Source organism: Bos indicus, chromosome 1, assembly GCF_029378745.1.
Source record: "Bos indicus isolate NIAB-ARS_2022 breed Sahiwal x Tharparkar chromosome 1, NIAB-ARS_B.indTharparkar_mat_pri_1.0, whole genome shotgun sequence".
Taxonomy (NCBI): domain Eukaryota; kingdom Metazoa; phylum Chordata; class Mammalia; order Artiodactyla; family Bovidae; genus Bos; species Bos indicus.
In genome coordinates, this window is record NC_091760.1 from 82,442,423 (window position 1) to 82,465,348 (window position 22,926).

Sequence of the window (22,926 nt, forward strand, 5' to 3'; positions counted from 1 at the left end):
ACTACTTGGAAATAATCAATCTTTGGGCACTAGATATATATTCCATCACTTTTACTTTCTGACCGTAAGCACCTTTACTCAATCAAAGACAAGACATTAAAAGTCATCTCATGCAAGCAGGAGGACCTGTGTTAGCAGAATACTTGCTGAAAGACTTTAGGACTTTCCTTTTCTTAAAAAAAAAATAAATAAATAAAACTATTGTGAAATGCTGAAACTTTCTTGCAAGTAGGTCTAGTATACAAGATTTAGTACCTTAATTTAATCTTAGAAATTGTTTCCACCATGCTTTCATATTCAAATATCAAAATATTAAAAAAAAAAGTACTTACACTGCAGCAACCTGAAGTCGGATCAGACAGCATGAAACTACCAGCAGCTGCCTGCTTCCTCACAGACTAAACTTTGTTCCCTTCCTGGCTGGTTCTGGATCAGGTTCACTGATACACATTTACCATGGCCTTGGAAGCTACCACCCAACAAGGTGGGAGGGTTTGTTCATTAAACTTCTGCTTGATAACCACCTATCAGCAACTTCTCAGAGGTTTACCTGGACATGTTTAAAGAGGCAAATTTATGGAAGATTACAGAGAAAGCCTGAAGAGTCTCCTAATCTCTGATGGCTGGGTTTTGGTTTCAGAGGGAATTTCCCTATGTTCCTAGAAAAACCAAACCAACCAACCAACACAATAATCCTCTGGGATTCAAAAATCTTGCTTCATAAAAGTTCTCCCACCTCCTCAGAGTGCATACATGGTATAATCATGGCAGAAAGAGGCCAGAAAGTTGCTTTTCTATTATAGTTCCCCGTCACCTCCATTCGCCCCAGCTCTTTCACTAGTTGGGAAACAATGCAGAGTTCTTATTAAACGTAGTGCTTTCTGACATTGAAACCACTTGCTGATCTAATGTAAAGTGAGAACTTAAGACCCCCCCGTCCCTGCCAAATTCTGCTCTTCACAAGATAAAATATTATGCTGCATCATCCCTTTCCACATCCCTAAGCTTCTTTCCCTCTGAGCTACTATATTTCTATAATTTGTAGCATTAGCCTTTGGAGCAAAAACCATTTACTATGTATTTAACTACACTAATCACTTTATAAACATTATCTTATTCTCTCCTAAGCAATATATTTGGAATCATCTTCAATTCTTCTTAGTCTGATTCTTGTTCCTAATTTGGCCCCTTCACTATCTTGGTGATCCTCTGCAATAAGCACTGTGGCAGGCAGAATAATGACCTCCTCCACAGATGTTCATTCCCTAATCACTGGAATCTGTTACCTTACACAGCCAAGGGACTCTGTAGATGCAGTTAAGGTTAAGAGACAGGGAGATTATCTGGATATGTCCAGTTTTTCCCAGCTTTGGTAAGAGAGAGGCAATGTGAGGGCTTGACTTGCTCTTGCTGGCTTAAGGAGGAGGAAGGGGGCTGATAGAAGCTGGAAATGGCCAGAGGAAACACATACCTCCCTAGAGCCTCTGGAAAGGGACATGGCCTGAAAAAACTTTGGTTTTAGCCTCACGAGACCCACATTGGATTTTTGACTTACAGAACTGTTAGATAATAAATTTGTGTTGTTTTAAACCACTAAGCTTGTGACCACTTTTTATGGCAGCAATAGAAATATAGGTAATTTAATTTCAAAATGTCTTTTTGAAAACATAAACCCCAAACTGATAGAATATGCCAAATGAAGTCTGATGAAAAAAAAAAAATACTTAAAACTTTGTTTTTAAAAATCTGACAAACTTGGTAGCTTGCTTTTTTTTTCTTTATAACTTTTTATTTTGTATTGAGGTATAGCCAATTAACAATGTTGTGATAGCTTCAGGTGAACAGTGAAGGGACTCAGCCATACATATACATGTGTCCATTCTCCCCCAAACTCCCCTTCCATCCAGGCTGCCATATAACACTGAGCAGAGTTCCATGTGCTATACAATAAGTCTTTGTTGGTTATCCATTTTAAATATAGCAGTGTGTACAGGTCCATCCCAAACTCCATAAGTATCCATTCACCCCATCCTCCCCCCCTTAGCCCATCCTTCTAATATTAAGGTAATTTTGAATCATGCCTCTGTACTCTGTCATCAGAAATATCTTTTTAACCCTAACTGCACTGGCTTCATCTCCATGTATTTACCAAGTTATCAATAAATAAACACTGAGTAATCAAGATCAAGAACAGAATTCTGAAACAGAGAACAGAGTCCTGTTATTAGAGATCTTCAATTTGACCTTGGTCCATAAATCAATACTCTCTGGGTACACAAGTCTGATTAGCTATAAAAACACTTACTTTCATGTAGCCTATACTGTTTTTAACTTCTCAAGCATATCAGAAGGATAAAATCAATGCCTTAATAAATAAAGGTGTGTCTACAGCATACCAATCCACTAGAACGCTTCTGGAAATGGAGATGCGGTTAGTTTGATGTCAGCAGTTTTTCTGTTTTTCAGTGCTGTCTCAGTGATTATCATTTTCTTTTATAAGAGTTTACAAACTATCAATTAATTATTCTTTCCAGAAGTCTACTTGAAATTAAAAGGAAGTTTTCCCAGTTGTAGAAGTGAAAACAATCTCTGTCTTGAAGACATAGTGGAGGGAGGAGATGGGGGCCACTATGAAAGAAGGCTGGGGTGAGGACTGTGTGCCCTTTTAAGAGTATAAAACCCAGACTCGTCAGAGCAGTAGTGATTGTTGGAAGGTAGTGTGAAACTAGGGTTGAGACATATGATGTAAAGTCTTGAAAAGGGAACTAGGATTTACACTTAATATATTAGAAAATAGGTAAAACAAATATTTTAAAGAAGGAAAATAAAATTATGAGTACATTAATAATCAAATTGAAAAATGAGCAAAGTTATATGAACAGTTCACAAAAGAAGAAATATAAATGGCTCTTAAATATATAGAAAGACTCTCTACCTCATTCATTAAAAGAGAAACACAGTTCAAAATACAATGACATCTTAACCTATCAAACTGGCAAAATTCAAAGTCACATAAGGCACAGTGTTGGTGAAGTTATGGGTAAATAATGGAGGATAAATTGGTAAAACCACTGAAAAGCAAATTGGCAATCAAATTATGAATACATATCCCCTCTAACGGAACAATAACTAAAAAAATACATATATAAAATGATAATGTGTCCATAAATATTCACTGCAGCACTGTTTGCAAAAGTTAAAGATGTTAATGAGAAGGGAACTGGTAAATTATAGTGCAGATACCCAGTAGAATAAGAAAACAAGGCATATTTATGTTGCTGATAAAGAATGATCAAGCTGTATTAAGTTTAAAAAGGTACAGTACAGAGCACTATATGTAGGATGCAACTATTTGCGTGTGTATGTTTGACAGAGAGAGACAAACAGAATACACTGAAAATCTCTGTGGAAGAACATCCAAGAATCCAGAAACAGTGGGTTCTCTCTAGGGAAGGGGCTGGTAGCTATGGTTCAAAGGTGGGAAGGAGACTTATGCATCCTTTTGTCCTTTCTGAATTTTTACCCAAGCCGATGTTACCTACTTAAAAATATAGATATGCTAAGTGGCAATATGGCATCCTGGAAAAGAAAAAGTAGAGTGGTAAAAATCTGGCAAAAAACAAATAAAGTCTGGATTCTAGTTATAGTCACGTACCCCTGTTAATTTCTTAATTTTGACAAATGAGCCATGGTTAAGTTACATAAGATGTTACCATCTGAGAAACTAGGTGAAGGTACTATTTTTCCAACTTTTCTGTAAATCTAAAACTACTCCCTAAATAAAAAGTTTATTAAAACAAGAAACATTTAACAAGTTAATAGGGCAGCTATGGTAGAAATGGCTTGGAGAGAGGACAGATTAGAAGCAAAGAGGCCAGATGCGAAACTGTGGGAGTAATCCTGGCATGAGGTGATGAAGGCCTGCCTGAGGGTAAAAGTCATGAAAACACAATGAAAAGAACTAACATAGATATAATATATTTCAGAAGAAAAAAAATCAAATATTTGCAGTAGTGGAGAGAGATAAGAATAATGAAACTAGGGACAAAAGATGAAAATTGGAAAAGGAAGCTGGTTTGAAGGGGAATGAGATGCATGTAATTAATTCATTCAGCAAATATTTGTTGGTACTTACTACGCCAGGCACTATGCAAGGCACTGGGGATGTGAGAGTGACCCTAAATGTTTTAGTTCGATTGTCCAAAAGGCCTCTGAATATCAGAGGATGAGAGTTCAGGGGAGAGGACAGACTGGGATAGCTGAGAGAGGTGATAGAGTGAGGAAGGAGAGGCCAAAGGTGAGCCGCAGAACAGAAACACAATTGGGGAAAGAGCATAGAAGCAAAGAAGACAGGGAAGGAACGGACAGAGGCTTTTGAGAACAAGCATGGTGAGGTAACTTCTGGGAAACGAAGATAAAAGATCAAAGAAGTATTCCATCAAATGTACTGTACAAGAAATGAGGATATACAAAAGACCACAACACGACGGGTTAAAGAGAGAGAACTGATGGCAAAGGAGGTCACTCAGGAGACCTTTTCACTTTCAGAGAAGCCTAAATGGAACCCAGATCACAGAAATCGAAGTTTTCTTAGAAGAGAGCAATTCTGAGTCAAAGGCCTTCAAGAAATGGGATTCCATTTATTATCATGCTTCTCAAACTGGGTATACGAAGCTACGGCATAGATTGTTTTGTAGAATCAGCTTCATTGGAGGAAAATATACAAACAGGAGAGAAGAATGCAAAATTTGCATATGTTTCTAAAATTCAAACAGTTCCTAAAATTTCAAGCATGGGAGTCACCTTCTTCTCTTAGGGCTACAAATACACTCACCCCTTCCATAAAGGGGTACTTGGGCAGAAATTTGAGAAGCACCTATATAATGGTCAGCTATCCTGAAATGTGGTCTTGCTACTAAAACTCAAGATAACCATAATTTTAAAAATAACTCAGTGAACTATGGCCCCACATGGCAAATTACAATAAACATTTCACATTCAAAGAAGAAAAATAATGAACAAAATATTGGATTTATATTTGCCATTATTTGATATTTCTATTCATGTAACATATATTATTTATCTTTTATGTTTATAGGTAAGCTTGGCTACATTCTGAGAAGGAAGTCACATTGTCAACTATACTTAGATGCTTTATCAATGTTATTTGAGAATGATGAATATATACTAAGTACCAACAAATACCATATACATATATATGTGTGTAAATATATACAGACATATATACATAGGGTAAATATGTATGTATGTGTGGTATGTGTGCATATACACATGCATAAATGTATATATATAAGCATACACATACAAACATATACTGTAAACATGATGTTAATGCAAGAATTGGTGACTATGCTTCAAATTCTAATTTATAACAAAACAGCTGAAATCTTGGCTGATGTGCAGTGTATGGTCTATTGGTAAAATGCAAGTGTAGTTTTCATATGTAATTTGCTGCCAAGTAAATTAACATACTACTTTGGCATTGAAGGGAAGTGAAATCGCTAAGTCGTGTCCGACTCTTTGTGACCCATGGACTGTAGCCTACTGGACTCCTCCATCCATGGGATTTTCCAGGCAAGAGTACTGGAGTGGGTTGCCATTTCCTTCTCCAGAGGATCTTCCCGACCCAGGGATCGAACCCGGGTCACTTGCATTGTAGGCAGACGCTTTAAATATATATTTGAAAGCTTTGCTCTGATATTTTCCATCTAATTTTAAACAGTCTTGGTCCACAAACCACAAGGCAATGCTTCCACCAAGTAAAGATTTCTTTTAAATCTTTTGTGTGAGAAAACCATTAGAGCAGTAACAGTGTAGGTGATATATAGGCGCTTCTTGAAAATGTCACGGCAAACTATGTACAATTAGTAATTAAAAAAAAAATCAACTATCTAGTCTAATGTCATCTGAAGGAAGAAATTAATATCAACATTTACTACCCTACTGTAATTCTGATACTTAGGGATTTTTTATGATTTGAAAGAAAATCAATTTTAAGAATAGTTAAACCAGCTTCTTTTCTAAATGGTTGAATCTCTAAACTATAGGGTTAGCCAAAAAGTTCGTTTGGGTTTTTGTAAGATGGTATTGAAAAGCCTGAACAAACTTTTTGGCCAACCCAATACCAGTTACCAACAGAGCAAATAGCTTTCACTACTCCACCTTGTATACCTTGTCTGAAAGTACCTCTTGAGGCTAAGAAACAAAAAGTTAATGTAGCACTGAATCTGAAAGACAAAATTATAGCTTTCACACGTATTTCATTCAGCCTGGACTGTTAGAGGCATGTTACTTCTTAACATCATCTACTTCCTATAACTCTCTGCTGTCACTTCTTAAAAAAAATGCTGACATTCTCATGTTCTGAGAAAGGAAATCTGAAATGATATCCTACGGAATAATACATTATTTTGTTTTCCTACTTGACCTTAATTATCATGAAAATGGTAGAATTCTCAGCGATTCCCTTTCTGTCCTAAATATATATTCAAGGAATGAGAATTGATACAAGCACTTTGGATATCAGTTAAATGGAATTACTAGTGTCACCAAGCAATTTGTTATGATCTAGAAAAGATGAAGAAGCATGTTCCTACAACCAGCAATTTAACTCCCAGGTACACACCTTAACCCAGCTTCCTAACTGCTGTTCCATGGCACCCTGGTGGGCAACAAATGGAGGGTGCCCAGGGGTGGCTCTCACAGGGGTGCCCAGATATGGATCTCCTCAACCCTTCAGCCAAGAAGAAGCCCCCAGGCCAGAGACACAGCTTCATTCCTGTAATGGAAAGCTTTGTACAAATATTATCTATAATTTTCCATGTGTGCTATGGCATGAAAAGGGTTGGGAAACACTGAGAAGTTCTTACCTGTATGTGGGAGATGTATAGTCAGGAATATGTATACATATAGGAGCAATGTTCATAATAGCTAAAAATGGGACTATCTCACATGTTCATCAATCAACTCCTCTGCCAATAAATTCTGGAACACCCATATGATGCAAAGTTATACAGCAGTGAAAACTAATGAGCAACAACTATACGCATTGACATGGATAGATCTAAGACTGTAACACTGAACAGAAAAAAAGTTAAGTCCCAGAAAAATACATACAATATAATTCTATTTTTATAAAACTCAAGAACAAGTAAAACTAATAAACAAACAGTTTAATGATACACAGATATGTGATAAAACCATTGAAAAAGGACAAGAAATTAACACAAAATTCTCTGGAAGGACACTGTGCTTCTATTGCAGGGGCACAGTTTCCACCTCTGGTTGGGGAACTGAGATTCCACAAGTTGCAGATTACAGCCAAAAAAAAAATCAGAACGTTGGTTACCTCAGAGGGAGGATGAAAAGCTTGGGATCAAAGAGGACTGCACAGGAGATATTAGAGAATAATGGTCATATTGCTTTTATAAAACTGGGAGGTAGGGACACATATGTTCCGTATATAGTTATTCCATAAGCGTTATAGATATAAGAATATAAAAGCCCTACTGTGTCCAGCAGTAGATAGCAGATCATCTGTGATCTCTGCAACAGTATGAGGTACATGGAACAGGAGGGACAGAAAGCATCAAACTAGACAGAACACCACAGGTCAGACACTGAACCTTTCCCTACAAACGCACACACAGTTTGCAACAGGAAAAATCTGTAAGCTATACAATAACAAAGTTAAGACTAAATTCAATATGCTATCATTATGCAAATGTTAACATTAAATAAAACACAGATTTAAAGAATCAGGACTGAATAAACTGCCAGCCTATGGATGAATAACTCTTCTTGCTATTTTCTAAACAGTCCACATTTCATTGTGTATTTAGGCCACACAAAAGACATTTATGGACTGACAATACTTTAATTCATCATGTACATCCAGCCATGTTTGCTTAGTCAAATGCCTGTTTCTCAGTGTCACTTAAGGGCAGGTTATTAAGCCTCAAGAGCAAGAACTAGATCTGTTTCATCTGATAATAACTATCAAAGAAAACGTAATGAAAACAGTTTAAGAATTCCTGCCTCTACTCTGTCTTTTTGTGTTTTAAGAGCTAGACACTGGGAAGCTATTTTCCTAAGCACTGGATATTTTGCCAATGCAGAAGAGCTATCATAGACCACAGAGATATAAACTTAACTTCCAAGTTAACTAAATTTATTATTTTTGATTTGGAATATAAAGGAAACCCAGTTTGAGCTCTCCTTTCAATATTTAAAAAAGAAAAGAGAGAGCTACTTAAAAGCAAATAGGTTAATGTTTACACGAAGGCTTTTTTTTTCTCCTTTGCTGTTTTTCTTTCTTTAAAATCTGAATAGGTGAGTGACCTTGCTGGAATTCCCCTGTCAGTTCTGGAGTATCTATCTGGAAATTGCAAACAGAAACTACTTTCACATGACACATTATCATGGCATGCCAAGGGGTGTCTGTCTCTGTACCTTGAACTCAGACGTTTATTGCTGATGAATCAATAAACTTTACACAAAATGAAATGCTTTTTTCCCTTGGACCTTTTAAGAAAAGATCAAATTTAATTGTATTTGACAGTATATATTTATATGGTCAATTAGACACAGAAAAACTGCACATATTCACCCAGTGCAAGAAATTCACCCTGTATAGCTCCAAGCTATCAAAGCCCAATTTTTAAGTATGTCAATATATAATGCTGAAGTGAAAATCTTAGTCCACACATTTAATTCCTGTTACATTAGCATAACTACCTGCATAATAATAAAGCACGTATTCTTTCTGCTTTATTGCAGATTTTCTAAAATACCTATTTTCACCGAGAGGAAGTTATTTCAGATTTACTGTTTAAAGGCTTATGGCAAAACCTGTCCTTTCAAGTGTGAGGCAGTCCGGAAACCAACCCTGAGCCACAGAAAATCAATACAGAGTATAAGCAATAGTGGGAATTATGTGGAATGGAAACGAAGTATCTCCCCAGTCTAGGCCACACCCCTAGTTTCACCCTGGGCACTTCTCTCCCTAATTTTCAGAGGGTGAAAGCACGATAAGTATGCTCTGGAATTTGAGCCCAGTCATCTACCTTGCTCTCAAGTGCTGTTTACAGCACAGGAAAAAAAAAAATCAAACATTTCATAATCTCAGTTTCGACAGAATATATTCGTATTTCAGACGTTGAGTTGAATTGGTACACAAGAGTGAATGGGGAAAGAGTATCAGGGCAAGTTCAGCAAAGGGAGGGCTGCTCTTTGATATTTTTCCTAGAATATCTCAGCACTATTTTATAATAGTGGCTGGAATGGCTTCAGTACTATCTAAAGAATATAAAATATTTTTTAAAGAAAAATTTTAAACCATTAGCATGACATCACAATAATTACAGCTCACTATGTTCCCAGTCCCTACAGCCTCCAATTTAGGAAGGCACAGTAAATGGGATAATAATTTCATGTACAACTGCAACCTGATTTTTGAAATGAAGCTGGAATAAAAGTGTACAGGCTGGTGGCAGGGAGGAAGGAAAAACTAGATAATCAAATTGCTTTCCTCCAAGCACTTCTCTCTTCTGTTTCTACCTCATAATCCTCATCTAGTTAGTAAAAAGGAAAAAAAAAACAACAAAACTTTTGACGATATTATTTGTATATATCTACTCTTAAGATTTTTCTCCCACATAGGCCACTACAGCATAATGAATAGAGTTCCCAAACAGTAAACTCTCAAATGCAAAGTCAAGAGGTCTTTTGGCTTCTAAGGTACAATTTCATTTTCATGTGTAAAGGAAAAATATCTTGTGCCTTTTTTGTTCAGGGTTTTCTCTTAGTAGGGCTTCCCTAGGGGCTCAGATGGTAAAGAATCTGCCTGTAATGTGGGAGACCCAGGTTCAATCCCTGAGTCAGGAAGACCCCCTGAAGAAGGGAATGGCAACCTGCTCCAGTATTCTTCCTCTTTCCATGAACAGAGGAACCTGGTGGGCTACAGTCCATGGGGTTGTAAAGAGTTGGACACAACTGAATGACTAACATTTTCTCTTACTGACTTCTTATATCCTATTGACTCTTATACTGATATCTTCTGCTCAGACCTCTCTCTTTCTCTTTTCTTCTCTATGGTTAATTTGGCAACTTATTAACCAAAAATATAAGAATAGCTAATATGTATTAAGTCAGACGTTGTTCTGAAAACTTAATCTTCACAATAACCCTGTGAGATATTTCCAATTTAAAAATATACTGTTATCCCCACTTTATAAAGTAGGACCTGGAAGCAATGGTGGTTAATAGTCCACTTGCAATACAGCAAAATTTGTTTGTTATAATAATTTGCTTTTGCTTTTTTTTTTTTCAATTTCTTTAGGAGGCATTTCCAAAAGGAGTGATACTTAGAGGAAAGAGATATGTGATTTTGCTGTTTTCATTGTGCATCTCCATATTCTTTTCCCAGGATTTTTCTAATGCAATGATTCTCAACTTAAGGTCTCTGGACCAGCAGCATCAGTACCACCTGAGTACTTGTTAGAAATGTAAATTCTCAGGCCCCACCCAGACCTACTGAATTAGACACTCGAGGTTAGGGCCTAGCAGTCTGTGTTTTTGTTAAAATGCGTGCATGCATATACACACACAATCTGTTTTTTGTTAAATTACTCCTCCAGGATGATTCTAATGTTTAAGAATCGTTCTAATGTGTAACATATACATCAGTTATGAAAAAAGATCCCATTTGGCTACATATTTCATACACCCGGGCTTCCCTAATAGCTCAGTTGGTAAAGAATCTGCCTGCAATGCAGGAGACCCCAGTTTGATTCCTGGGTCAGGAAGATCCCCTGGAGAAGGGATAGGCTACCCACTCCAGTGTTCTTGGGCTTCCCTTTGGCTCAGCTGGTAAAAATTCCACCTGCAATGCAGGAGACCTGGGTTCAACCCCTGGGTTGGGAAGATCCCCTGGAGAAGGGAAAGGCTACCCACTCCAGTATTCTGGCCTGGAGAATTCCATGGACTGTAAAGTCCCATGGGGTTGCAAAGAGTCAGACACGACTGAGTAACTTTCACTTTTCACTTTCATATACCAAGGTATACCTACATGTTTTTACTAATTGTATTATATCTCTTGGAAGAGTATGCTCATTTGCATTCATTCCACATTCATTAGGCACCTACCGTGTACTTAAGAATGAGTGCTTGAAGAACTAACAATCTAGTAAGACAGGCAGATATGTATCAATTACTGTGCCATGTGACAGTACAGTGACAGAGATGCACAGGAAGCTGAGAAAGGGCAAACTGCAGTAGGTGGAGGACTGTGTCTTCATCTCTTAGAATTGCTGCACTCCACTGCCCCTTTCTGAGAAACAGTATTTTGTGTGAACATATCCTGCTGTCCTAACCCAGGGACCCATGCTTGAAACAGGGGTATTACCGTGGCAGGATTCCCTATCACACCGTGACTAACAGACTCAGTAAGATCATTCCTCGGTTAGAATCCAGAGGCCATGGGAGACAAGTAGAGAAAGTAGCCAATCAGCCTCCAGAGCTGCCTAAGAGTCCAAAGAGCTTTCCAATTTTAATCCACAAGTTAACTTTAAAACTCACCCCTTTCCCACCACTATCTCATCTTTCCAGAATTCTGTCAGATAATTTCCAAAATAGACAAATTTTCAACACTCTTGGTACTCTTGCAAATTCACATACTTCTCTCTAACACTTAAATCACTATTCTGAATATAGTGTTCATCATCCCCCCAAAAGTACAGTGGGCCCTTGAACAACACAGGTTTGAACTCTGTGGGTCCACTCACACATGGATTTTTTCAATAAATATACTGGAAAAATAATTGGAAATTTGTGACAATTTGAAAAAACTCAGATGAACCAGATAGCCTAGAAATATTGAAAAACTTAAGAAAAAGTTATGTCATGAATGCATAAAAGTACACATAGATACTAGTCTATCCTAACATGGGCATAAGGTAAGTGATATTTAATATAAAAATAATGTGTTCATTTTCTGTTTTATAACTGCTTTCAGAGAATTACATTACCATACACTATGCCTTTCTAAATGGAGAAATAGCTTATTATCATAGATAAAGCTTTTTTTTAAGTGTTTCTAATATTGCATTATGAATAATATAGTAATATCTATGCCATGAAAATTTTATAATGATTCACTCATTAGTGTATAGGCTGAGCTAACATGAAGCAATCATACTGATACATTCGGCTTCCATAAAGCAGTCATACTGCTACTTCTTCATTATCAATGTTATATCTGTATAAATCTGTATCAATTGTTATATCTGTATAAATATGAATTTCTTTTTCACATTATCTCATTATTTTTTCATTTTTGATGTCCAGTGTTAGTAAGATGGATAACATCTACCATGTTTTGTATCACATAACACAATATTGATGTAGGTACTGACAGATGGCTCATCTTGTAAACAGATGTAAACATATGGTATTGATAAATATGGTACAGTACTGTACCTATTGGGCTTCCCTGGTGGCTCAGATGGAAAAGAATCTGCCTGCAATGCAGGAGACCTGGGTATGAGACCTGGGTTGGGAGGATCCCCTTGAGGAGGGCATGGCAATCCACTCCAGTATTCTTGCCTGGAGAATCCCCACAGACAGAGGAGCCTGGTGGGCTACAGTCCACGGGGTCGCAAAGAGTCAGACATGCCTGAGCCACTAAGCACACAGCACTGTACCTGCTAGAGAAAGAAATGACAACCCACTCTAGTATTCTTGTCTGGGAAATCCCATGTACAGAAAGAGCCTGGTGGGCTACAGTTCGTGGGATTGCAAAGAGTTGCATATGACTTAGCGACTAAACAACTGTACCTATAGTTTCTCTTCCTTATGATTTCCTTAATACTATTTTCTTTTCTCTAGCTTATTTTACTATAAGAATAACCCGTGGCTGATTTGTATTGATGTATGGTGAAAGCCACTATAATATTGTAAAGTAATTAACCTCCAATTAAAAAGAATACAACATATAATACATATAACATGCAAAATACATATAAATTGACTGTTTATGTTATAGGTGAGGCTTCCTGTCAACAATAAGCTATTAGTAGTTAAATTTCAGAGGTGTCAAAAGTTATATGTGGATTTTTGACTGTGTAAGGGTCAGTGTCCTTAGTCCTCATGTTATTTAAGAGGTCGACTGTACTATTTTTCATCTTTATGAAAATTCGTAAGATCCTTCCAAAACTTATTTTACACAGCTTTTTTTGAGATTGATCCATGTTGATAAAAGCTCTATAATGCACTGATGAAATTTATTACAATGAATGAACTGAGGTTCATTCATCCATTTTCTTAATAGAACTTCAGACTGTTCTTTTTCTTTTAAAACAGTGATGCAATTAATATTTTAATAATTTCAGCAAATACATAGAACCACCATATTTTTAAAAAATGTGTCTGACTCTCTCCCCCCCATCCTTTCTTTTCTCTTAATTTCAACCAAAAAAGCACAGAAATTCTTTGAAAACAGCTGAATGAGAAGGAAAGGAGAGTCAAACAATAACTAAAGAGAATGTGAAGTCTTGAAGACCTTCCTGGGCTGGCAAGAAAATGAGCAAAGATGTCTCAGGGAATGACAGCAGATGCATGGGACTGCAAGACTGACATTCTCAAAGAATGGAAGCAACAACGAGTACTACTAGGAATATTCCCCAGAAAAGTCATTCTAAAGTAGGAGAAAGTCCTAAGGTACTACTCAGATCAAAATTCCACTCTTTTGAGTTCTTTAGAGACATAGTTTTGAGACACAAAATTGGTTAACTCGAAACACCTCTGACTCAACTCCTAGGAAGTCAAGTCCCGCTGACAACAGAAGAGACCTCGCAGACTGGTTCTAGAACCAGAAAACCAGCAATACTATAGATCAACACCAGAGGGAGCAAAAGATTACAAACGCCTGAAAAATAAACTAATTGGGAAGGAGATCAGCCCTCGGATTTCTTTGGAAGGAATGATGCTAAAGCTGAAACTCCAGTACTTTGGCCACCTCATGGAAAGAGTTGACTCATTGGAAAAGACTCTGATGGTGGGAGGGATTGGGGGCAGGAGGAGAAGGGGACGACAGAGGATGAGATGGCTGGATGGCATCACCGACTCAATGGATGTGAGTCTGAGTGAACTGCAGGAGTTGGTGATGGACAGGGAGGCCTGGCGTGCTGCAATTCATGGGGTCACAAAGAGTCGTACACGACTGAGCAACTGAACTGAACTGATACTTGTTTGGTCAAAGTTCATTTGGGTTTTTCCGTAAGATCTTACAATACAATTCATACAAGCTCAGAGAAGATGCATTTTCACACAAGGCTTGAGAGGCTCCCAGAATTTTCAGTAGAGCTGACTGGTGACGGTCTTCCCCTTATGAAGCCAGTCCCTAGAACTGGGAGAGGTAGCAGTTTTTTTTAAATGTGCGAATTCCAGCAGAAAACAAGAAGGCATAGTAAGAAAGGAGGAAACATGGCTCAACCAAAGGAACAAAATAAATCTCCAGAAACTGACCCTGAAGAAATGGAGGTTCATGAATTACCTGACAAAGAATGAAAACAATCATCTTGAAGATGCTCAATGTGCTACAAAGAACACAGACAACTAAAGAAAATCAGGGAAATGATGCATGAACAAAACAAGACTATCAGCAAAGATAAAGTATAAAAAAAAGAACAACTTCAGGAGCCGAAGAACACAAATGGGAAAATGCATAAATATGTGGAAATTAAACACATTATGAACTGCCAACGCACCAAGGAAGAAAACACATGGGAAATTAGGAAATATCTTGAGACAAATGAAATGAGAACACAACGTGGCAAAACTTATATGCTGTACAGTGTGCATAAAGGTAACACTACTGTACACTTAAATGGTTAAGACGTTGGGAAGGCACAACAGAGACACAGACACACACACATCAAGAAGGCAATCACGTGAAGATGAAGGCAGAGATTAGAGCTATGCTGTCACAAAGCAAGCAATACTGAGAACTGTCAGCAAATGCCAGAAGTTAGGAGAAATGCAGGGAGATAAACTATACTCCAACATAAAACAAAAATGAAAAATAATAAAAACTATCCAATATCAATTTTTAAAAGGAGAGAGAGAGAAAGGCATGGAGTAGATTCTTTCCTACAATCTTCCGAGAGACAGACAGCACAGCCAACTCCTTGATTTTGGACTTCTTGCATCCAGAACTATGATAGAATTGCTGGTGTTTTAGCTTATTCTGGTTTGTGGCACTTGTGTTTTGGCAGCCCTAGGAAATTAACACAGGGATCTGTAGAGAAGAGCTTGAGTGAGTGCAGACTGCCTTGTGTCTGGGGCTCCCAGTTATTCTAGACTGTTATTCCAGCCCCATATTCAGACATCAAGAATTTGTTAAAATTTTAACTTTTTCTTTAGCAACCACCCTTTTATGCTGGTCACTGCTTCCTCCCATGCTCTGCCAAAGGTAAAAACAGTTCCGTGCCCCATCTCTTCTCAGAAGGGCTTGTCTTTGGAATTTCAGTTTACCTGACTGCCTTGTGAAGCCAACTCTCTCATGGACTCAAGAAAAGTCATGTCTTTGTGGATTATCAGGTTTTTCTAATGTTAGGAGTGAGAGAAATGTTCTCTTTGCAACTTTCTACGTCTTAAACAGAAGCAAAATTCTCCTCCCATAGTTTAATATGAACTTTAGATTTAAAAGATTTTTATTTAATTTCCACATGTAATTGCAAATGATTTTTTAAAATATCTAAAACCATGTCCAGAAAGCACTTTGTTTTATTTGCTCTGTTTATTAATACTTTTAATTTTGGCATACGTTAGGTATACTAAGAAAATGTTATCACTTTAATAGTCCATGCTTATTAAACAATCTCTAAACAACTTGATTTCACAAATCTTTATCTTGGTATTTGTTTCCATCTTTGTCTTCATTCTACATATGCACGTGCAGTACATATACTAGTGCTTTTTCTTCTGAATTGGATCCATGCTAATTTCTGATTCACAGGTTAGGTTTTTGTTTTTCAAAATAATCCTCTTAATGCTGATGTGCCTAATTTTGGTTTTCAGTCTTGCTCCTTACATTCTGACCTATCTGTACTAATACCATATGGTTTCAAGGGCAACTACATTGTAGCACATACAATTTTGGAAGTCAATCTTTTCTTCTTGAGCTTTCTTCGGTGATTTTTTATTTATACGTTCACTCTTATTTTCTCCAAGTAAATTAGCTACCATTTTATATACATCTATTTTTACATGCTATGGCAGGTTTAGGAAAAAAATACTACTACTTATTGACTATATTTTCGTTACCCATTCAAGAGTAACTTACTTAGTTCTAACCTATTGATGGCAAATAGATGGGGAAACAATGAAAACAGTGACAGACTTTATTTTCTTGGGCTCCAAAATCACTGCAGATGGTGACTGCATCCATGAAATTAAAAGATGCTTGCTCCTTGGAAGAAAAGCTATGACCAAACTAGACAGCATATTAAAAAGCAGAGACATTACCGTGCCGACAAAGGTCCGTATAGTCAAAGCTATGGTTTTTCCAGTAGCCATGAATGGATGTGAGAGTTGGACCACAAAGAAGGCTGAGTGCTGAAGAACTGATGCTTCTGAACTGTGGTGTTGAAGAAGACTCTTGAGAGTCCTTTGAATTGCAAAGAGATCAAACCAGTCAATTCTAAAGGAAATCAATCCTGAATATTCATTGGAAGGACTGATGCTGAAGCTGAGGCTCCAATGCTTTGACCACCAGATGCGAAGAGCTGACTCACTGGAAAAGACCCTGATGCTGGGAAAGATTGAAGGTGGGAGGAGAAGGGGACGACAGAGAATGAGATGGTTGGATGGCATCACCGACTCAATGGACATGAGTTTGAGCAAGCTCCAGGAGATGGTGAAGGACAAGGAAGACTGACACGCTGCAGTCCATGGGGTCTCAGAGTTGGACATGATGACTGAGCGACTGAACAACAACAAACCTATTGAAAGCATTACTTAATTGCATCCTGACAGCATACCTGAAAATATCCAGGGTTTGATAAGCAGTAACCGAATGAGTATAAACATACACTGACATTTTGAGAAAGTCTGAGCTTAAATGGGATTTTTCCCATTATGTCAAAAATACTTTGATTTCAGTAAACAAAAAGCCTTTAATTATTTTATATTCAGCCACATTAAGGCAATTAAGCAATACTATATTCAACCACTTGAGCAATTTCATACATGATTCATTCATTCACTCAACAAATATTTATTTAGTTCTCACTATGAGTTAAACCCTGTTCTAGGCACTAGGGTTACAGCAGAGAATAAAAAAGACAAAGCAAATCACTCTCCTCACATGCAGCTTATATTTGGAGCTGGGATAAAGAAGTAGACAAGACAAGACATGGAATATTATATAGTGAGAAGGAGAAAAAGAAAGCAAGAAAAGGGATTAAGAAGTATAAGCATGTGTGTGGTGGCTGGGAAGAAGAGTCGGGAGTGTAGCTAGTGTGACCTCCGAGTCAGATCCTGAAGGAGGTGAGGGAAAGTGCCACACGGTTTCTAGATCATTCCAAGCACAGGGCACAGCACCAGCAAAATCCTTAAAACAGACAGAAGGCTGAAACAGGTGACCTGGTGAAGAGTAGGAGCAGATCACGTCAAAGGGTTTTTATTAGTCAGACAGGAAGCTACTGGAGTTTTGAGCAGAGTGACTTGATGTTACTTCTGTTTAACAGGATCACTTTGGCTGCTGTGTTGATAGAAAGGGGCAAGGGTAGAAGAAAGAAGGTTAAGGTAGGAGGTAGAAGTGACTGGACTCTGCCTGTACGTTTAGGGCAGAGCCAACAGGACTTTCTCAAGGATCAGATGGTTGGCATGAGAGAAAGAGGGGCATCAAGGATAACTCCCAGGCTGAGAAACAATAATGACAGAATTGTCTGTTACCGAGATTAGGAAAATTAAAAAGAAGTTTGATGAGAGGGATGATCAGCTGTTCAGTTTTGAAAATGCTAAATTTGAGATGAATGGTAGACATATACATGGAGATGTTAAGCTGGTAGATATTTATACATCTGGAGCTAAAAGGAGAGGTCTAAGCTGGAGATTAAAAATGTTCTGGTATTTAAGGTATTAAAACTTTGAGAGTAGATAAGAGAAATGACTCTAGGTAGAAAAGAGATAAGGTTCTGGGATTGATCTCTAGGGCACTCCAGTGTTTAGAAGTCAAAAAAACTGAAGAGAAACAGAGTAGACTACAAGGAATAGTCAGAGAAGGAGGAGGAAAGTCTGAAGGGCACGATGAACTGGAAGACAAGTAAAGAAAATGTGTCCAGGAAAAGATAAGTGATTATCTATGTCAGTGCTATACTATTATTTAATGACCATTCAATTTAGTACATGTGTGCAAATTTTGAAATAATCTTAATATTCTAACCTCTATATTCATTAAAGATACTGAATAAAAATTTCATTGACAATCAGGATTTATTAACTTCAGAAGATATAAAATATTATGCTATAATAGAATATATTAACATACATGTATATATGTATGAATATATATTTCAAATTTATTTTTCAATCTAGAACAGCATTTCTATGAATTTCAATTTTAGCACTTCAATCTTGAATAGCATTTCATTCTATGCATGAAACCTTCTTCCAAGGGTTATTAAAAAGAGTTCTAGCCACACATACATGAAAGTTGCTCAGTGGTGTCGGACTCTTTGCTAGCCACATATAGGTTTGGAAAATGCTAATTTGCATTATAAATTTCTAAAAAAGAATGTGACATTTTCCAAACTTAAGTCATTATAGAACCATTTTGGTTTACGAAGTATCTTTTAGCTGTATCAGCCTTTCTGAGTAACACAGTTCAGGAAATATTGAGTTAAAACCTGGGACAATTTTTTTTGTCCTCACTGTAGCAAAATTTGTGTCAGCAAAGTTGTTGGGGATATTTTCTTTCTGCCATTTCAACACTTTTGCTGAAAACAAGATCCTTCTGCTCCTATACCACTTATGCCAGAAAATATGATGACCTTTGCTTTATTTTTACACTGATAGTTCTGTCTGTTCTCAAGTTTTTACTGTTACTCATCAAATGCCAAAATGAAGAGACGTTTGATTTCCTTAAAAAATGAACATAAAGTTCCATCAAATAAAATATGTAAAGCAAAATGAGTACATTTTAAACTAGCATAAAGTATACTTATATACTGTTAGAATAATGTATACTTAAGAGATTAAATATAACCCAATATGATCATTTAATTAGCAACATGTTATAAAGCTTTTGTTGAAATTACCTTCCCTTTATGCAAATTGTTCACCTTAATGTTTCTGTGGTGTTGGAGAAGACTCTTGAGAGTCCCTTGGACTGCAAGGAGATCCAACCAGTCCATTCTAAAGGAAATCAGTCCTGAATATTCACTGGAAGGACTGATGCTGAAGCTGAAACTCCAATACTTTGGCCACCTGATGCGAAGAACTGACTCCTTGGAAAAGACCCTGATGCTGGGAAAGATTGAGGGCAGGAGGAGAAGGGGACGACAAAGGATGAGATGGTTGGATGGCATCACCGACTTAATGGACGTGGGTTTGAGTGAACTTTGGGAGTTGGTGATGGACAGGGAGGCCTAGCGTGCTGCGGTTCATGGGGTCACAAAGAGTCAGACATGACTGAGCGACTGAACTGAACTGAATGTTTCTGTAGTGTCTTGCTACTACTGCTAAGTCGCTTCAGTTGTGTCCAACTCTGTGCGACCCCATAGACGGCAGGCCACCAGGCTCCCCCGTCCCTGGGATTCTCCAGGCAAGAACACTGGAGTGGGTTGCCATGTCTTTCTCCGATGCATGAAAGTGAAAAGTCAAAGAGAAGCCGCTCAGTCGTGTCCGACTCTTCGCGACCCCATGGACTGCAGCCCACCAGGCTCCCCCATCCCTGGGATTCTCCAGGCAAGAACACTGGAGTGGGATGTCTCCCCATATTCTGACTTTGAAATATGTGGAACATAAATTCTTTTTTTAAAGTCATGTTTTCATTATTTCCCTAAAAGTCTGATGTTCATTTACTTCCCTTCTATCTGAAAAATAGGACAGGATAGACGTTGCCTTCCCAAAGTACTGCTTATCTCCAGGTCAAAGATAGAAAGGAGAAAGGTAAAAAAATAAGAAAAAGTCAAATAAAAGGATATTTTGCCACTGGAACACCACTTAGCTAAATATTGTCCTCTTTTGTCTCAAAATGCCATCTCTGTTTAATGAAACACTGCAGAGTTTACTGTCTACCCCTCTTGCAGCCCTCACTTTATCTCTGGCCTACAGGCATTTCCAGAATTCTCAGTTTTGTTTAGTGTTCATTTATTTATTTTAAATGACAAGAAAAAGACAACACAGAATTTGGAACGTATACATCTCATGAACAGAAAGACATATATTACTGCACAACGTCCCATTTAATTTCACATGTACACAGAATAGCTGATTTTGGTTACTCTATCAGTGAAAGGGTTCTTGAAGTCTAATTCACCTATTTAACTCCCAATTCTCCACCCCAATTCAGTGGTTGATTGTATAAAAACCTTTCCCCCTAGTTTTATGGAGATATAATTGACATACAACCTTACATTAGTCTAAGGTATGCAATACAATAATTTGATATATGAGTAACTTGATATATGTGTATATCGCACAATGAAAAACCTATTTCTAAGCTCCGATTATGTATCTTAAAAGGGAGTCACAACCACTGGAATCTCACACTACCCTACAAGTAGGAGAAGTCAGAGTAATTGAGGTCCTGGTTGGTATCTTTGACAGCAAACCTTTGAATCAACTTTGGAAATGTCCTAACACAACAGAAGCAGAGGCTGACAGCTATGACGGTCAGCATCAAATTTATACCAATAGGAAATTTCCTAATATAGAAAGCAAGTATTTTTATAAGAGTAATCTCACAAGTTCTTATAGTTAAACCAAATAGGTTTTCTGGGTTCCTAGGTAAGATTCAAATGTCTGTGACCTGTGCCACAGAACAGAGTTCATGATTCGAGTCCAATTATCATTTCTGAGCAATTCTTTAACGAGTCAAATTTACAATCTGCCCTTAGTCACTATGGAGAACCTTCTTACATTAACTTTACCCCAGTTTAATGTTACTATTATCAATTCACACACTTTGTTTTGTTCTTTTTATATGTCTTCATCCCACTATACTATATGCCTTTTTAGAAGCTGCTTCAAATATTAAGAACAAAGTAAGCTATAAATAAATTTAATTAATTCATCCTTTTAAAAGTCATTAAAAAATACTAGGTCCCCATAATTCGGTTTATTGTCCCAAACACATACCTCTGTGAATACCAGTTAAATTCATTCACTTAATAAATATCTTCTAAACACCTACTGTGCATCTGGCACTGTTCTGGTGCTGGGGAGAGCACTGGTGAACAGGACATCAGGCAGAGATAAGTATCAGGGAGAAAAGTAAAGCAGAGAGGGGAATAGGGGTGCCTTGGGGGTGGTGGTGAGGTTACTATTTTAAATAAGTTGTTATAGCCTTAATGAGAAGGTAACATATGACTTGAAGGATCTGAAGATGAGGGATTAAACCACATAGATATCTGCTGTTGTATAACTGCTAAATTGTGTCCAGCTCTTTTTGCAAGCCCATGAACTATAGCCCACCAGGCTCCTCTGTCCATGGGATTTCCCAGGCAAGAATACTGGAGTGGGTTGTCATTTCCTTCTTCATGGAATCTTCCTAACCCAGAGACTGAACCCACATCTCTTGTGTCTCCTGCACTGGGAGTCAAATTATTTACTACCTCACCAGGAAGCCCAGTTGAGAGACTAAGAATCATTAAATTTTAGGTTGAGGGTTCTTTTCTCTAAAACACATAGGTTCTGAGAGCATAATCTGACCTCACATATTTTTACCACTTCGTCCTCATCTTCTTAGTGTTGACTCAGGTTTTTATAGGATACAACAAAAGACCTGATTCTAAGCTTATCACGCTAAATTTACACTTCTCTATCAGTGAAAACGTATGGCCCTGGACACACATTCTTTTGGAAAGCACAGATTCCTTGGCTGTAGTCTAAAGGAACATAAGCAACATGAAAGACACTAAAGGCCAAGGAAATTGAAGAGAAATCAGAGAAAAGGATATAAAAGGCAAGGTACTAATGGACTTGAGTCATTTAAGCTTTTATTTTTGTGAGAGGGTTCAAAGGAGAGCTTTAATACAGGTGAGACTTGAGGCTTTTGAAGAGGATCTAAGTCTTGATGAAGTAATTCAAACTCAAATCTTGAACACATAATTATGGTAGGCCCCAGGGTCTTCAAAAATTTGTACTTGATACTTCAAAACAAAACACATAAAGATACTACTAGCAAGTCTAATAAAAGTTCTTGAGGGATTCGAAAAACTGTAATTCTTTGAACAGTATTTAATCAGATTGCTAGATACAATGCTGAAAGAGCAAAAGAAGAAAACAAAAAGGAATTAAGAAGAAAAGGAAAGAGATTTTAAAGAGCTATAGTGTACTGAAAGAATAAATACGTTCATGGGTTTATCACTTTGATTAACATTCTTCACATCAAATTGCAACTGAATTTAAAGTTCTTACAGAACCACCATGGGCTGTAGTCAGATAAACTGATTTAATGATAATTTCCTGGGCTTTTGATTTTTGAAAGCATGGCCAAAATATTTGTTGGATGAGACAACATAAAATGAAATTGATTTTGTGGGGTAAATAAAGAAGCTAAATTGGGAATATCATGATTTGAGAAGATTTAAACGGGTAGAAAAATTAACAAAGCCTTCGAATGGAAAATTTCAGACCACTTTGCAAGTTCAAAAGATAAACATGTAGTATATCTCACTG

General features: G+C 37.4%; 1 protein-coding gene across 5 annotated transcripts in view; it reads right to left on the minus strand.

The window, feature by feature from the left end:
* Window positions 1-22,926, minus strand: part of MAP3K13 (mitogen-activated protein kinase kinase kinase 13) — a 161,794-nt gene that overhangs the window by 130,039 nt on the left and 8,829 nt on the right. Inside the window, exon 1 of one of the 5 annotated variants that reach the window (XM_019958511.2) lies at window positions 1-18,547. This exon is cut by the window's left edge and continues 27,889 nt beyond it. The exons of 3 other annotated variants lie outside the window; for them this stretch is intronic. The gene's annotated coding sequence lies outside the window, so the exon portion shown is untranslated. Of the gene's footprint in view, window positions 18,548-22,926 lie in introns of those variants that run through there. One more of the 5 variants, XM_019958494.2, reaches the window with a different exon arrangement.